This window comes from Drosophila eugracilis, unplaced genomic scaffold (assembly GCF_018153835.1).
Source record: "Drosophila eugracilis isolate 14026-0451.02 unplaced genomic scaffold, ASM1815383v1 contig_1414, whole genome shotgun sequence".
In the NCBI taxonomy this organism is placed as follows: domain Eukaryota; kingdom Metazoa; phylum Arthropoda; class Insecta; order Diptera; family Drosophilidae; genus Drosophila; species Drosophila eugracilis.
The window spans coordinates 226,293-241,118 of NW_024572220.1; the positions used below are offsets into that span (position 1 = coordinate 226,293).

Here is a 14,826-nt window from a genome sequence, read left to right on the forward strand (position 1 = left end):
ATCTTGTTTTTAGTTTAATCAAGGTTTATAGAACATGATCATTATTGTGGTTGCATTATTTAAGATAGACTCTTTTGTCTTATTATGAGTTTAAAGTCATATATAAACTTCGTTTTCTTCACTAACAAGTTTGCCAAAAGTTTATGATGTTTGCATATAAATTTGTTTTAAAATTCTCAAAAATAAGTATAGTTTTTTAACATATATTTTTTATTTTTACATAAATCTTATAGATTTTCAATCTAGAATTCTATATCTCTCCCCCAAAACTTTGCATTCAGCAACAAAAGAAAAGGTAAAAATCAAATATTCTCCTTTTTATTATAGTTACATTTCGAATAACAGGCAAGCTTACCAAATCTTACCTGATTACACTCACTACCATAAGCGACAAACATACACACAACTTTCCTAGGTCAAATCAAACATAAACTAGACTTTCATATTTTGGAAAAAAGTGTTGGCCGGCCAATCATTAAGCTACTTTTATCAAACTTTACCGGATGCTCGAGTGCAATTTAATTTTGTCGGAAATAATTTGGTACAGCTCTAGGCGATTTCCAACCTTTCCGGAAAATAGCAGCTTTTTAGATGACCGGAACAGCTGCTTGTTAAGATGAAGAAGAAGAAGCGAAGAGAATAAGAAGCAAGAAGAAGAAGGTGGAACGCCGAAAGGGGGGCCCTTCATTAGCGTCCTTAAAGTTAAATTACTTCTGATAATGAGCATCGGTTGGGGTGAGAGAGGGGGGACGGGGGCTCTAAATAATATCCGCCAAAATGTTTTTTGGAAAGGAGGCGGGTTGGTGGTGGAACCATCAGAACCATCAAGGAATCACCGGTGACATCACTATCCGCCATCAGTTCGAAGATGGCCAAAAAACAAAAATAAACGCTTAGAGAGTCTGGGCAAATCGATGAGAATGTTCAAATGAAGAACAAAATCAGAATTTTCCAAGAGACACCTACCTTCCTTCCGCCAACTGCCATCCGCTTTCCTCACGCCAACCATAAAATTCTGAAGCGCCAATAATTTAAAGTTTTTTGGGCGAAATAACTTTGCATTGCCAATATAGGTATATGTATAGAGAGATATTTCTGTACGATAAACTTTGAAAATTGAAGCATTTTAAGTAATATAAGTTTTTGTTTCAAGGCAAGGTAAAATATTAATTTGGCTAAAAAGTAGTGAAAACTTGACTGGGAAATTGATTTTTACTTGTCAGTTTCATGATTTTCGGACTATAATTTAAGTATAGTTGAAGAATATGTAGTATTTATTGTATATTTGAATGTGGATCTGATAGAAATTAAAAAACAAGCTCAGCGAGGTATTACATTCCATATTTGGGCCATTATTGGCCAAGCTATGAGCCAAGTACTGTCAAGTTTGGAGAAACCGAAATTCGCATTTTTGAAAAGGGGTAACATCATGTTTGTTCGGAGCAGCAGTAAGCATAATTTATAAATACTTTTGTCTAATCTTTGTTTTGATTAACTTTCATAAACAAATAATAACGGAAAAGATGACGACGATGTTTAAAGCTTATGTCTGTCCGAACTTTCGATCTTATGCTTACGCTTATATTTCTTATGTATTCTCCTATCTTTCTAAGCAGAGCGATCGAAATGCCGTTAAACTTTACAGGTTGAAATGAAATCATGAGAAGTCTCATCTGTAAACAAGATAAGGTGGATAAATTTAACTTAGTTTAATCGAAGTATAGCTCTATGTGAAGAAAGACAACATTTTTTTCACGATTTTGAGGGATCACCCAAGGCTTTGGGCCTTTACATTGCCCAAAACTTTGAAAACTTTTAGTAATTATTAAAATTTTTGTAAAGAAAATTATATATTTAATTTCTATTTAGAAAATAATAGGCAATTTTGACTGTAAAGGGCAATTTTTGAAAGATTTGAATATATAAACATAAACGGAAAATTTGACTGTTAACGGAAATTTTTGAAAAATTTGAATTTCTCAATGTAAACGGAGAATTTGAAAGTTAACAGAAATTTTTTAATTTTAACAGACACTTAACATAATGTTAAGCTTTGAATGTTAACTGCTCTGGTAATTTGAATTTCAATGTTAACGGCTCTGTTATGTTAACTCACTGTTAACTAAAATTTTTGGCACACCGCATCCCTAATAATTCCCAAGAGGTTATAGCACAAATGTAGTGACTATGCGGCTGCTGTCCGCTGAAAAATCAGTCATCTCATTTTCAAGTGAGTGTGTTTGTGTTAGTAAAGTGCATTTAAGTGGTCCAGTGGTACTCACCATTACATTGGTGGTACATGGACCATGGCATCCATGGTGGATGCAGTGTATCATGGATTTTTTTTTTGGAAATCCATATTCTGGGATTTTGATGACGTGTAATGCTGGATATAAATGAAGATGATTACTATACTATCACTGAACTTCGGCAAGCCGAAAATTCAAGGTAGGTGGCAAACTTTTCTATATATTATTATTGCATAAACCAAGGGGCATTTTTGGCCTAAGATCCGCAAAATTTGCAGCGGCTTGCATGATGCCGCCTATGCAATGTTTATTATTTAAGAATAAGTTAAGTTAAGCTTGTCCGGCTGGGATCACTGCCAGATCCAGTCCCTTGGTCGTTTAGGTCAGGTTCTGCTCTGCTTTTGTTTTTCCTCGTATATGGACTGCTGCCACTGGGAAATATGAACCATTTCACATGGAGATACTTGCCAGGCTTTGATTATTTCTAGTTCTAGTCCCAATCCATCGGTAATAGAGACCAGGAACTCTTTCTCTTGTTTTTGGACTGCTGCCACTGGCAACTTATGAAGCTCCCCACATGAAGATACTCCTCAGCTGGGATCAGCCAGTCCCAGTTCCAGTGCTAGTACTCGTCTGCTTCTGATTTTCTCTTTTTTTGAACTGCTGCCACTGGGGATTTATGGACCGACCACCAACATGAAGATATAAAGGTGATTATCAGGCATAAGTCTACTCACGATTTCTGCGATGGAATCTAAACCACTTATCATTGACCATCCACCTAATATAGATTATCTAACTACTTAGTTTGTAGGTATTTGATAAATTATCAATATTTGGACCATTTTATGCTAATGCTTGAATCCCTAAAATAAAATATTTCAAGAAAGCTTCAATGTTTTTTTTAGTTTTTATAAGAAATAGTCTATATATTACATAGAAAACCCTGATTAGAGCAAAAATATATACTAGACCTAGACATTATTTCATTATTTGCACTGCTAATGAAAATGTCAGCAAGTCAGTAGGGCAATAACAATAAGTACGGTTCCTTCTTAGAGGGGAAAATATGAAAAATAGGGCTATTTAAGCATTGGGTTGTTGGTTTTGTATTGTTGGCCAAGTTAGTAGCTTGGTTTTTGGGGCCAACACAATGGTGGACTTGGACCCGACAACTTCGGTCGTCATCTATTCCATTGCCGCACCGCGACCCCTTTTATTATGGGTCCGACTGCCTTTTGTGTTAATAAACAAATAATCTACTTAAGTCCAACAATAAAAACGGGCAACGAGACGAACGACAAATTCATAAAAAGGCAAAAACAGGAGAAAAACAGAAAGAAAAAAAAGGAAGAAAGGCAGAGAAATGGGTGGCAGATAAAGGCACAGAGAACATAAAAAAATTATTTCCACTCAATTTATTTCTATCCACAAGGAGAGGGGAAATGCAGAAACAAACATATATATATATATATATATATATATATATACACGTATATATATACACGTATATATATCTAGATATATAGAACCAAAATATGCTAAGCAAAAAGGCAACAAAAGCAGGCAAAAGCGAGTAGGCGGCTTCCCTTTGGCAACAATCACCTTGCCATTGTGTTTGCCTTGATTGATCGGATCGCTTTGGTGGGTCCCACTTGGTCGTCGAGCTGCGTTAATGCCACTTTAATTGACGCTCATTAGGCAACAGCAGTAACAGTAGCAATAGCAACAACAGTAGCAACATGAGCCGAAACGTCAGCGCAACTGTAATGGAAAGTCCCCTCAAGGCCATGCAACATGTTCCATGCTTTCCATGGTTTGAGCGAAACCAAAAAACCCATCCAACCAGACCACCCACCAACCCACTCGCCGACGCTACTAATTAGGCAAGGCCCCTCAAACGATGTCCTACACTCACGATTTTTGCTCTTGGCCAACTCGAAATGGCTCCCGAGAGGTCAGCATTTACAAACAATTACCAGCTGGGGTGTCACAAATGTCTCTTTCAGCCAAAAATCAAATGTGGCTCCCTTGTGATTGATAAGAGATTTGGCGCTTGGGCCAAAAAAGCAGCCCTTTTTTTTGTGTGTTAGAGAGGGGTGTATGAAAGGGATGAACGAACAATCTCAAAACCCGTTAAAAAATTATGGGGAAAAAAATGAGAGACGACTTGCCTCGAGCCAAAAAAAAATTTAAATTAGGGACAAGCAAATGGCAAAGTTTGCTAACCATTAGGGAAATTTTTCTTTAAAGAAATTGGCAAGGCTGTAATTTAGTAGTAGCTTTTTATAAGGAATTTTCTGTATAGAAAAAAAGAAAAGCATGCTTTTCAGCATAAGTTTAAAATATTTTAAACCGTCTTTACCTAAATTCATTAGAATTTAAAAACTTGATGTTTTTAAAACTATTGTTTGACTTTTGGCCATTTTCCAATGTCCGTACAACAACTGCTTTCCCATTTCTGTGTTTTTCCTCTCTATATAGCCCGAGCTCCAGCCCGGTAAAAACTAATAGTTCATTAGCCGTTCACGCTGTGTCCAGTCTCCATCCCACCCCAAAAAGGTAAACTTAATCAGCATGGGGCTCATACGTGTCCAAATATGATACAGAATTTCTATGTTTGTAGTTTGTTATATTTTATTTTTCTTTTTTTTTTTTATTTATTTATTTTTGTATGCACTTTTCATGTGCCATGTAATGACATCTGAACCAACTTCAAAAATAGGAGAGAGAAGGAGAGAGCTTGCCTTTCAAAGTTTTTCCCATGTAGTTTTTGATAAAGTTTTGGGTTTAATTTAAAATTTCAACCACGATTTGACAAAAAACTAGAAAACTAAAAGGCAAACAAAGCAAAAAAAAAAAACATCACATCATTTTGCACATTTCACACACAGCTGGGTGTTCATGGAATGCCCTTTGGCATTTTGTTTGCCATGCGTTTGTCGCTTTTGTTTAACATTCACTTTTGATTTATGCCGCGCATCGTCGTGGCAAGCAGCGTCGTCATCGAGGCAAGCTTTCTACTTATCGAAAGTGTATGTGCGATAAGCGGCTTTGTTCATTATCAGGCGAATTCAATATTATCAGACATGGGGGCGTGTTTTCCGTATTCAGCATGGGGCGTAACGGAGTGGGGAGTGAAGAAAATCTGACATATGGGGTTGTGCGTTGTCCCCCTCTTTCAACCATCAACCATCTCGTTATTATTTTTAGCCTTGTGACTGGAAGATAAGTTATCTGGTTGAGGAAACATTTGGAGCATTTTATAGACTCTGATTTATAGCCCGCGATTGCATTGCATTGATGCTTAAATTTTTAATGTTTTTCCCTTACTCTCCCACCTCCTCTTAAACAACAACTCATCTACGCCCTGTTTTTTTTTTTAAGCTCCAAATGGCTACAAGCGGAGCCAGACCCAGAGAGGTTTGTAGTTTTGAACTATCTCCTGCTTAACTTGGGGGTAAGTCAAATTAAATGGGGTAACTACCATAAAAGTACGCAGTACGTTGTGAATGCCCTATTGAAAATCATCTAGTCAGGAATCTCTCTCTCTCTCTATAGTGATGACGTCCCCTGGTGACTTGGCTCGCCTTAAGGTTCATTGTAGATTTATACACTAGGTTTTTAGGTATGTTAAATTATTTACAACATACTAACTTATAGTTTATAGTCTTATTCAGCTTGTTTAGTGTTAGTATGTGATATCAGCTAGATGAAATCGAATAGGTAATATAATATACATTATCCATCAGTTGGGTTAAACTTACATATCAATCAGCCTTTAATGTTAAGCTTCGCTTTCTTTTCTGTTTTTACAGCACAGTTTTGCCCTCTCAAAGACATTTCAGGAATTAACTTCTTTTAATTCTCTAAAAATTGCTTTTTATTTTCTATAGTTCTTTTTCTTTTTTTTTAATCTTTCTTTTTGAAAAGTGTATTTATGTTGCAAGGTAGCTTTTTGGTGCACCGGCGAATCTAGCAGATAATGAGTTCCGGGCAAACTCGCATTAGCCCAGGAAGAGTGTGAGATGGAGATGCTTTTAAAACTTTTCGAAAAGTCTTGCTGTGTGCGTTGCGCTGTGCGTATTCGTCTTGATGCTGCTGTAGTCATTTGCTTATTGTCAGTTTTGTGCTCCCCTTTGGGCGAACGCAAAGGGGAATCCCCATCGGAACGAACGAGTCGCCCACATTGCCATGTGAGCAATATTGTGCACTTAGAAGCATTTTGTCAGTCAACACAGCAGAAGCATAAGGAGCACTCAGTTGAAAGGCGTGGCTGGCTGGCTGCTGGGAGGTCGTGCAAGTGCGCTTGACATTTCTAGCGGAGAGGGCTAAAATATGAAAGCGAAGGAAGCAAAAAAAAAATACGTAACGAAACGAAACAAAACAAGGAGGAGGAGGAGGGCAAGTGAAAAGAACTAACAAAAACTGAATTTTGTGCTTGGATTTCGAGGGAGCAGAAGCAGCAACAGCAGCTGAAATAGCTACAGAAACATCAGCAGGAACAGAACATAAACATATACAACAACAACAACAACAACAATAACAATAACAATTGCAGCGACAAATATACCAACTGCAACAGCAAAAGTATGAATAGCACACAAAAATACTAAAAAAAAAAAAAAAGAAGAACTGACAAATGTCAACAAAGTTGATTTATTTTCCTTTACATTTATATATGATATGCAACATTTTCCAAAATGCAATTTATATGTTGCCCACGACAACGACAACAGCGACAAACGACAAACGACAAACGACAACGACGTTTTCATAATGTCCTGGCCCCATTTTGCTGCTCACCAATTTTCCATCCATCCAGACATTCATCCTTCGTGCCATCGTCGTTGTCGTCTCCTTAACCCTTTCACTTGTGTCCAACTGGAATTTTCTCCTTCGCTCCATTGAGTTAAACTATTCTTAACAAAATTATGACTTGGCAATCCAATCGATATTCCTCCTGCTTCTTCTCCTGATGTGCATTGGAATGAAGAAGTTATCCTTTTTACCCTAAAGAAAGAATATATTTTTGATCAGCTAAGATATTAAGATATTATTTGTGATATGACTTTATGTTTCATTAATAACGGACAAATATATCTTGCAGTCTCATTTTACAAAAACTCAACCCATGACGTATACATATAAAAATGCAGACTTTATACCTTTCAATCAGCCAAATCAAAACAGAAATAACCTTAGCGTGAGAGGGTATAGCAAGTGGATTATATTCCCGAAAGGACATAGCCCATTGTTAGGGTGCAGTTACCCCACTTTTTCCTAGTTTTCCCCACTTTTCCCCAGTTTCAATTTCAGTTTCTGTGGAATCCTCAATGCTATCAGTGCTGCTATCATGTCGGTTTTGTGTTTTGCGTCCTGGCGAGTGACTGAGTTTAGCATACGCTTAATGTGCCAACCCATGTTGCATTCGAGTCGGCCAACTATAAGCCCAACACACACACAACCATTATATCTAGCCACGCCCCTATATAAATATATATCAGGCAGGGCAGGCAGCGCCTTGACATAGAAACATGTGTTTGTGTTTCATTTTTTGTAAAGCATTTTGGCAAAATGCCATTATAATTATACATTGCACTGGCAATGCACATATCCCTCTATATCTATATATATTTATTTATTTATATATATATTTATGTATGTATAGAGAGAGATGGAGTCAGTCTGGTATGTTTCAGGCTATGAGTACCGAGTGGTGCTGCCTGACAAAAACAGAGTCAGCCAAATCAGCAGCAGCGGCGGCGGCAGCAGGAACCACAGCAACAACCACGGCAACAACCACACCATCACGAACAACAATCAACGATGGTTTGTTGTTCTTGTTTTTGTTGTAGTTGGCATTGTTCTTGTCGCTGTTTGGCGTTTGCATGGCAAATAAATCAAATTGCTTTTTAAATGGAATGGTGAAACGGTGGAAAAACCAAACGAAACCGAATAAAACGAAAACGTTTTCCAGATTTATTCTGTCTCTCTTTGGCTCACCAACTTCAGCCCCCCCATTACCATTTTTCACTTTCCCACCTGGTTTTGTAATCAAAATTTTTGAACCAGAAATCGTCCAACGGAAGACTTTATAAATCGCTTCAATCAATTTTGGGAAAAAAGAAAAAACCGCACTTGAAGTGGCGAAGTGGACGGACTGATGGACGTCAGGTTGCTAGCCAAAGTTAATGACCTATTCAGAAGAGTCTCTTTCTCTGTACCGCTCTCTGTGGCATCTGCTATGATGCATTTTTAGCATCAGCCATGCGAGACGCTTGCTGCACCATCCATCCTGTTGTTCAACCCATTGCCTTCCGCTCTTACCGTCTGCCTTCTGTCTTCGTCTGTTGCCTGCTGCTGCTGCTGTTGCTGCTTCTGCTGTTGCTGTTGCCAACTGCAGTGAAAAGTGACAAGTGCTTGTCCGATATTTCGGCCCACAAAGGAGCCGGGGAATGTGTCCCAAGCTCCGGCGACAGCCAAACAATCCTTCTCTGCCCTCCCGGCGGGAATATGAATACAAGCGTTTCAGACAATGGAATGGGTACACCGGGAGCGAAGCAAGGATCTTTAGTATTAGCCAAGGACATGAGAGGGGGGGTTGGCTGGGTTGACTTGGCCAAGAGACACGTGATGATAAGTCCAAAAAAAAGAAGTGTCCAAAGAGACGACTCACAATGGAGGCATCCGACTATATCATCGCTTCACAACGAAAGTCACTTTCCATGAGAGTTGGCAGGGCTGTTAAGGTTTCACCTTAAATTCCATTGCAAATGAGTAAATTAAACTCGCATTTAAAATTACCCATGCCATTAGCAGGTACAAGCTTTCTGCTGCTCTAACTATTAAAACGCTTCCCCCCACCCAGTATTATCCCTTTGAAGGCGTCGCCTCAAACTCTACAGTCCTTCGACGACACCTCGTCCGACTCTCCTGGCGCTGAGACGAAATGTTTAATTGCACGCAAAACCGCAGTAGCTATTAAAATTGTAGTGCCTGTTATACGTAAACGGGAAAGTATGGGTACGACGCGATTTACATTAATTTGATTTCGTTTATTATTTGGAACGTTATGTGGCTGGCTACACCATGTGAAATATATATACATATACATACAAAGAGTGAAAGAGAGATGCCCTTACTGCCAGCCTGAAAAAAAGGGTCGCTTGGGGGGGTGTTCGTTCGTGAGGTTTGCACGTAACTTAAATGGGCGGTTTTTGGCCTGACTCGCTTGATTAAATCGCCAAAATGAAATTTGCTGGGGAAAAAAAATACTCCACAGCTGGACTATGGCGCCACTAAAAGTTATATAATAAAGCACACCGAGCTCCATTAAGCCCAAGTCAGATTTTTATCTATCCCTCTACTCGCGCCGCCCCCAAACTAAACACACCCATAGGAGGAGGCAGCGGCCGTAAGTAATACGCACTAGTAGAGCTTTGGGATTAATGGAAAAAAACCGCATTCACTTTCCGTTTTTTATAACTAGGTGTACACATTCATTATCCTTTATCAAAGGATTTAAAAAAAAATCTAAAAGGCAAAGAAGGAATTTTCAATGTGATATGCAAAGTTGGAAACTTTTCTAGGAATCAGGTTGATAATATATTTTGGAGTATGAGAAAATGTTAAGTTTTTCTTGTGATTAATCTGTAAGTCTCCAAATTCTCCAAATTCTCTTTTAAATGTTTTTATTTTATTAAAATCATTTTTCATCATTTTCCCTTTAAAAAGTAACTGATTACTTTTAGTTTCTTGTTAGATTGTATGCTGGCAGTCAGCTTATGCCATAAAACTGGTGGACAAAGAGGGCAGAGGTCCTGCTGAGATTCAATAGCGAAATCCGCTTGGTTTTAACGACTTACGCCGTTTGGTTCAAAATAAGATAAACCGTAGGGTGAAAAGCTCTTGGGGATTTCCCCATCGTCCAATCCTGTTATCTTCTTTTGTTTTCTTCTTTTTTACTCGCTTACAATTTTAGTCGGAGATGCTATGCTAGATTTTTAATGTCGCCGCCACTAACAGAATGCTAGCAAAAGTTAAATTTTATGTACGAAATTTTTATTGCTTTTCATTTTTGTCATGCTGTCTCTTGTCTTGGCCCAATCGCAATTGTCTGACAACTAAGAACGCCCTTTTACCCCATTTACTACAACTACTACTAGTAGCTAGTATCACCAAGAGTTCCTTGTCTTTTTGTTTTATTTTTTTTTTTTTTGGATTCAGCTTTACACTAAAAGTAAACGTGTCGGAGGCACTGGTAAAATATCCATAAAATGAACCAAGTTAGCACGTGACCCTCTATAAACCCGCACAGAAGACGACGGGTAAGATGCCAACTTACAACATTTACCAAGTTTCGCCCATTTTCAATGTTTGTCCACACAGTCGTAAGGCAAACACTACTAAAAAGTTCAAGTACATTTCGGGTATACTCGTAAAATCGTAAATTTAAGTTTTCAATTGGGTTTTTTTCTAACCTCAATTAGCCTTTCTTGTTGGTGTTTTAATATTAACTTTGGTTAATTAATGTGATTAAGAGATTTGGGATAAAAGAACCTTTGGGTGTTCTTTTTTTCTAGCTTTTTCTTGAAATATATTTAGCTAATTAAGTTTGTTCTTAATTTAAACTAATTTTATAATGAAATTTACTGTTTATTTTTACTAAATGATAAGCTTACTATATATCTAAACTATTTTCCCAGTGTATGTTCTACAAATTTAGTATAATAGCTGTTTGTAAAATCGCGCATGTTTCCAAAGAGTTTTCTTACTTTTTCTATCTGCCAAGACCCAGGCACTTCTTAGCACCTTTGAATACCTTTTTTACCTTTATTATTTTAAGAAGTTTCTTTTCCAAATATTACAAAACTTTTCTAATAGATTTCTGAAATAAGGTAAATCACCTTTTTTCGCTTAACTATTTATTTTTTTTATTTCGAGTGTAAAAAGTCAATCAGTTTCAACCATAATTCCTCATCCTCTACTTCCGATACGCATCAAAATTCCGTGGCTATGCTCACGAAATCAATTTATGCCAGAGCATGGCAAACCAATACAAACCAAAGCAAAGCCTCAAAAACCGACCCAAGACTCCAACGAATACGCTTCTAAATGGCATCATAATTAATAGCACTTAATATCAATAAATTATTTGCAAGGCGTGACAGGTGAGCTGGCATTTGCTTATGCTTTTTGCTTTTGCTTTTCTGCTTTCCTGCTTTTTTGCTTTTTGCAAAGTGTCCGAAAAAACTTCACATCGACAGCTGTCCCTTCCGCGTAATAAAGCAGACACGCCCCCCGGATAAAGCTAAGCCAGAACACCCCCTTCATCAGGACCACGAGGACCACGACCAGAACGAGAAAAAAAAAAAATAAAGTGTAATAACAACATCAGCCTCTCAAGTCCTCCATACCCACCCATTGCCATCATACTCTCCAGCCTCGGGGGCCATTCGAAAATTTTCTCCATCAACAAGGCCGCCAGCTAGGAGGTTTTGACACCAGACGCCAGACGCCCAGTCGAGTGGCGATGGAGAGGCACGACGGACGGCCAGAAGAGGCCATCAAGTGTTTTAATTAGCCCACCCAGACCCAGACCCAGGCCCTGGCCTGGCCCATACAACACCATAGACGACCAGATGCCTTTACCCCAGTTCCTGTTCCTGTTCCTCTCTCTCTGACTGACTGCCGCCTTAGTGCTATTGCCATGACCAGCAAAGACCAACTGAACGACCGACGGACCGACACCGCCTGTCGGTAATTTATGTTTTATTTATGCAAAGATATTGCGGTTCGGTCCGCGCTCCTCGACTCCAGCCAACAGATGTGAAATTGTGAAATGTGAAGTGAAGTTCAGTTTCGGATTGGGTGGTGGGGGGGGGTCTCAGTCGGTGGGTTGAGTCGAGCTGAGCGCTGGGTTACGCGTTAATATGCAACATTGTTTAACTGATTGCAGTGGCCGACGTCTAACGAACCCGTTAGCGGTTTTGCCCTGTTCGGCGGAACGGCGAGAGGGTTTTTTGGTTTTTGAGGCAGGCTAAATTATCGGGGTGGTTCTAGCCAAGTAGAGAGGGGGAAAAGGGAATAATGCAGATATTATAAACTGGCTGGCTAATGCACGAGACTTCCGCATTCAGTAGAACGGAACACTCGAAAATGGCTTAAAACTAGGGTTAGTACTGGTAAAGCTAAAAGTGGCAAAGAGGTCTATACTAGGTCGAAAAGTAGTGCTAAGATAGATGGTTTTAGTTTTTGTATCATTGAGATGGAGAGATTATATATACAAAATAATAAAATTAAAACAAAAAGAGTGAAATTAAGAATCATTAAAAGAAAGAGTTTATATACTCTTACCAACTCGTAGTTAATAAAGCTAGCAAAGCCATTGAAAAACTAATAGTACCTTCTGGAAAGTGTAAGTAAAAATGCAAAAAAAAAGAATGCGCTGGCGAAGCTTATTAAAATGAGAAATTGATTGATTGAGATAACAACGACGGGCAGCCACATCCTTGAATTAAATTACGTGCTGGTTATAAATCAAGTAATACCCACAGGATTTCGCTACCTTTGAAGGTATTTTTGCAACAAATAAAAATGTTGCTCGTTGAGGTGGCAGTAGCGGCGGCAGAAAATGGCTTAAAGTTGCAACTTTAATTGCCTGCCTGCCTGCCTGCTTGCTGCTATGCGCTGCAACTCCAAACAAAATGGGAACACAAATAAATTTTATTAGCAGACGGGAAATTTGCACAGCTCTCAAACTCTGTGAGCCGATTTCCTCAAAAGTTCAGTCGTTGAAGAAAACCCTACAGCATGTTCTCCCCTTTCTTTTTTTTTGTTAGCTCCCTCACGACCCGAGATGCAGTTTATTATACACATTTTATGTGGCGCATCTCCCCGTGTTTTGGAAGTAGTCACCACCCTACCCTACCCCATGCTAACATTGCACTTTGAAATGTACTTATTTTTAGTTTAAGAACTTGGCGTTGCAAGTTTAGTATGCCCTTTGAAAGATTTTAAAAAAATTTTTAAGTTTTTTTTAGCAATGGTTTATAGTTAGTGAGCTTAGAAAATTATTCATATATTTTTTAAATATTTTTTTTCAAAGCTTAAAATGAGAAATAATGATTAGTGAAGTCACCTGATTATAGATTAGTAATAATTTTAAAGAGTTTTTAAATCAGTTTTTATTATTATTAAATCATAAGTATAACTTTAATAAGACATTGACAAGACTTGTTTATTATTTAACTTCTTTGATCTCATTAAATCCCCACAAAGATCTGCTTATCAAGGACCACTAGAAATCACTCATTCCGTTTGCCCCTGACTTTGTCGTCATCTTCGCAAAAAACCTCACCCTTACCTTTATATTTTATTTTCCACTTTTTAGCACACCTTAAGTGCAATGTTGCAATTTTTTTTACCGCGACACTTGTTATTTTTGTTTTGATGCATTACAAATTTCATGGCAGCCACTTGGCGGCGGCGGCGGCGACGACGACTCGCGAGGCCGCCAAGATGATGTCGTAGCAACTGAAGCCAATTCCATCCTGGATTCCCATGCCCATTCCTAAGTCGTCTCAGGTTGTCAAGTAAGGGGCCCCGGCGGCAAAAATAGACGGTTAGACGAAGGCTAAGGACAATATTTGTGCTATCCACCCCGAGCTTTCCCCTTCGCACAAAAAGCACCCGTAATTGCTTATGCAAATTTTCGCTGCAGTTTTCAACGCAGCCATATACCTTTAATTCGCATCATCCCCTTTCGTACCCCTCCCTTGCGAAAAAAAGCCACCCGGAAAAGGTGGAGCACGATGCGCCACGGCGTGCACTTCAGTGCTCCTTTCGTCCTGGGCCAACCTGATGAAGTTCTCCTTGCTCACAGCTATGCATAGATACATAGATAGGTAGATATAGATAGATGGATACTAGCGGCTGCAGCCTGATTCTCTGACTTCTGGCAGAAGGCACTTTAACGCGGTTTGCAAATTGTGTGGCTGGCAAAGCGACCACAGTTCAGCACACAGATGGAGCAATCTTTGCCCCGATATTGTTGCCCGCAAATATGATGGGTTTTAAAGTAAAGCCAACATTTTCATTCTGAATACAAATTTATGAATATATTTGTATATATATTTTGAACTTTAAAAATCTCTTAGTTGGTGGATTATTCTGCTGAGAGAGATCATTATTGATTCATTGTACTAATTTAGTTATTATTTAACATTTTGATCTTACATTTTATTGAAGTTTTGATCTTTGAAAGTATACTTTGCAGTGCTGTCAATTAGATATAAATAAGGGTATATTTTATTTGCTTACATATATATTCTTGATCAAGTTGATTTAGTCATGTCCGTTTGTTTGTCCGTATGTCCGTGTAGACCCTGATATTTAAAAAGCTATAAGACCTAGAAGGTTGGGATTAATGTCAGCAGCCACGCAAATCCTCTGTAAGTCCCATAAACCGCAAAATCTTTTTGCGCCAATAATATTAATCTTAAAAGTTTGATTACACTTAAATATATATATATATTTAAATTCGATTATTATTTTACAAATTATAAAAAAATTG

The 14,826-nt window shown here is 38.3% G+C and overlaps 1 protein-coding gene across 2 annotated transcripts in view; it reads left to right on the forward strand.

Annotated features, from left to right (window-relative positions):
- Positions 1-14,826, forward strand: part of LOC108103763 (leucine-rich repeat-containing protein 24) — a 116,042-nt gene that overhangs the window by 67,883 nt on the left and 33,333 nt on the right. The gene's annotated exons all lie outside the window — the stretch shown is intronic.